Raw genomic sequence first — 3387 nt, 5'->3', positions numbered from 1 at the left:
GCTGAGCTGGCCACACACACAAAAAAAATAAAATAAATAAATAAACAAATAAATAAATTTTTTTTTTAAATTAAAAAAAAGAGAAAGATTGATGCCAACATGCTGAGACTGCGTCTGATACCGGGTGTGGTGGTGTGCCCCAGTAATCCCAGCACTTGGGAGGCTGTAAACAGCAGAATCACTATGAGTCCGATCTAAGTGGGGGGAGAAGTGAGGGGAGGAGGAGGAGGAGGAGGAGGAGGAAGAAGAAGAGAAGGAGGTTTGAAACTGTCTCATTGCTATATGTTTATCAATAAAACTTTGAAAAGAAAAAAAAAAAAGAAGAGAAGGAGGAGGAGGAGAATGAGGAAGAGATGAGAAAAGATTCAAGTCTTGAGAACATCAGAACAGTCACTCAGGACATGGAGAGTAAGTGAGCCAGAGAAACAGGTTAGACCTTTCAGGCAGTGCTGAGTCCACTTGGGACTGGTGATTATCCACATATAAATGATTCTTTGCACAGCACTGTTGGAAAGACTGTCAAAAACTTACTGCATAATGTTGTGTCTTTCCTAATACTTCTGCTTAAGACAGAATCCATAGCAGTTATTTTTACATATATGTTTCCTATATTTTTCATTCATTGACCTTAAATATAAAATTATGAGAAAAAGTTAAGGTAACTGAATCTAATTTTTTATTACAATTTAAAGAAATGTACCAGAGTTGCCAAAAGTTAACTAATTCTTAAAACATCTCAAAATATGAGAATCAGTATTAGTATTTGGAATGTTGATGAGGGTTTAGAAATAAAGCCACAGGAAACAGTAGCCTTTGCGAGGTGACCTGGTGCAAGATTCTGTAACTGATGAGAAATAAAGGAGTCAGTACGATGCACTATAGGAGTCAGTATTCAAAACCAAACTTAAGAAAATTAAGTAAACCCAAGAACTTGAACATCCAAAAGCAAAGTAGCCATGTCACATTTAAAAAGACTGTTGTAGACCAACAGAAGTCTGTATGACAGTTAATTTTATATTTAGGCCTGCATTAGATTGGCTGTTGCCCACCCACATTGGTGATAGCAGATCTTTTTATTCAGTCTACTTATTCAAATGCAAATCTCTTCTGGAAGCACACCGTAGTAGTCCGTTTTCTGATGTAGTAGTCCATTTTCATAGATACACCCAGAAATCATTTTTTACTGGCTATCTGGGATGTGTAAGTTCTCAGAAGATGATCGTTACGAAAGAGCCAGGCTGTCCCTGATTGCTCTCTCTGACTTCCAGTCTTGTGGTGTGATCTTTCCATCTTGCACACACTTTTGCCACGTCACCTGCCGTGCTGTAGTGTGACCACAGAGGTCTTCAGTGGGGTCAGCATCATGCTTTCTGGATCTCCAGCCCTCAAACTATGAGCTAAATAAGCTTCTTCATAAAGTACTCAACCTGTCGGGCAAAGAGATCAGCAGATTAAAGGGCCTGCAAACAGGCACAGGCGCCGGGGGTTCAATCCCCCAGGCCTGCCATGCCAGCCTCACCCCTGGGGCATGCTGAGAAGGCAATTGAGACTGGGCTTGGTAGTGCTCGCCTACAATTCCAGCTCTCAGGAGGCTGTAAACAGGCAGATCATTGAGTCCAATCTGTTGTGAGCCCCTGAGCACCCTGTAGACCCTTCCCTAAAATGCAGGAAAAAAAAATAATAAAGTACTGAACCTCAGGTATTTTGTTATAGATCAGAAAATGGACTACTTCAGTGTGCTTCCAGAAAATATTTGCATTTGAATAAATAGACTGAGTAAAAATATCTACGCTTGCCAATGTGGTGGGCACCAGCCAATCTATTGCAGGCCTACACAGAGCCAAAAAGTAGAGGAAGGGAAAATTTAGTTTCATCTTGAGTGGGAACATCCATCTTCTCCTTAAAAACTGGAACTCCTGGATTTGGGTCCCTCTGAGGTCAGGACTTATAATAGCAACCATTGGTTCTCAGGCCTTTTGACTGCAATGGCTTATACCTCTGCCATTCCTGCATCTCCAGCTTGCAGACAGCAAATTGTAGGACTTCTTGGTCCCCAAATTGTGGGAGCCAATTGCAATATTTATATCTCCACATATTCCATTGGTTCTCTTTCTCTGGAAAACTGACTAAGACAGACTGATATAGTAATAAAGCCTATGAAATAGAAAAGAAAAATGATTGTGAATGTTGGAAACAAGTATTCTAGAAGGAATAGGAATACAAAAAGGTATAAAGACAGAGACTGAAGGAAAATATTTCTAACGTACCAACATTTATGATATCTTTTGGTCTTCACTACTAGAAGACGTTTGTCTTCTAGAGTCCTGGGAAGAGAAGCAACAAGGGATCTCTTTTCAGCTGCTTCTGTTCCAAACATCATAGCAGTTATTCACTATTGAAGAGTAGACAACCCTAAGATGCACTTCCCCTTCCTATCTTCAGCACTGTGCTTTCTTTTCTGTCCTCTGGTGAAAGGCAGCCTCTTTATATATTCATACCCTTCTCTCTTGTGTGTGTTCAAGGAAAGTCTAGGCAGGTTGCAAGTCACATCTTGTAATCCCAGCATTACGGGAAGCTGAGGCCAGGGGCAACCAAATTTGAGCCCCACCTGGGCAAATTAGTGAGGCCTTGTCTCAAAACAAAAAAGGGCTGGGGATATTGATCAGTATGAAGGCCCTTGTTTCAATCCCCAGTACTGAAAATATAAAACAAATACAAAGAAAAGAAAACTCTAAATAAGAGCCCAGCATCCAGGTTGGGAGGTTCTCGCACCTCCTCGTGGGTTGCCCAAGTCTGCATCCCACGAGTCACGCAAGTCTGCCGTCTCCCCAACAGGCTCATATTCATCTGTTCACTGAGCCCTCTCAGTCCACACAGTTCTGTCTCCGCACCTGTTCCTCCTTGTACCATCATCCCATCTCACACAAATTACAGTGGTCTTTTTAGATTGGCTCACTGTTCCCACTCCCACTTCTCTTCTTTAATTTAATTGCTATACATCCAGAAATTATTCAAAATGCAAATCTGATTATGCTAGTTCACCCCCTAAATTGTACAGTAGCTCCCTGTTGCTTTCAGTATATATCCCACAGTCCTTAACTTTAATCATCAGACTCTTTGTTAGCTCTGTCTTGCTTGCTCTGGAGCATTTAAAAAACAAGGCTAAAACTGGGCATGGTGGCACACACATGTAATCCCAGCACTTAGGAGGCTGAACACAGGAGGATCACTACTAGTCCGATCTACATTGTGAGACCCTGTAGACACTATATTAAATACATAAAAAAGGGGCGGAGCAGCCAAATAGCTCAATGGATTAAAGCACCTGCAAGCAGGCACAGGGGATGTGGGTTCAATCCTTGGGCCTGCCATGCTGCCACCACCCCC

The 3387-nt window shown here is 41.7% G+C and overlaps 1 pseudogene; it reads right to left on the bottom strand.

The window, feature by feature from the left end:
* Nucleotides 1-3387, bottom strand: part of LOC101581711 — a 48625-nt pseudogene that overhangs the window by 18032 nt on the left and 27206 nt on the right.

This window comes from Octodon degus, unplaced genomic scaffold, assembly GCF_000260255.1.
Source record: "Octodon degus isolate 3935 unplaced genomic scaffold, OctDeg1.0 scaffold00114, whole genome shotgun sequence".
Lineage (NCBI taxonomy): Eukaryota > Metazoa > Chordata > Mammalia > Rodentia > Octodontidae > Octodon > Octodon degus.
The sequence above is the reverse complement of the archived record's forward strand: the minus strand, read 5'-3'. Positions and strand labels throughout refer to the sequence as shown.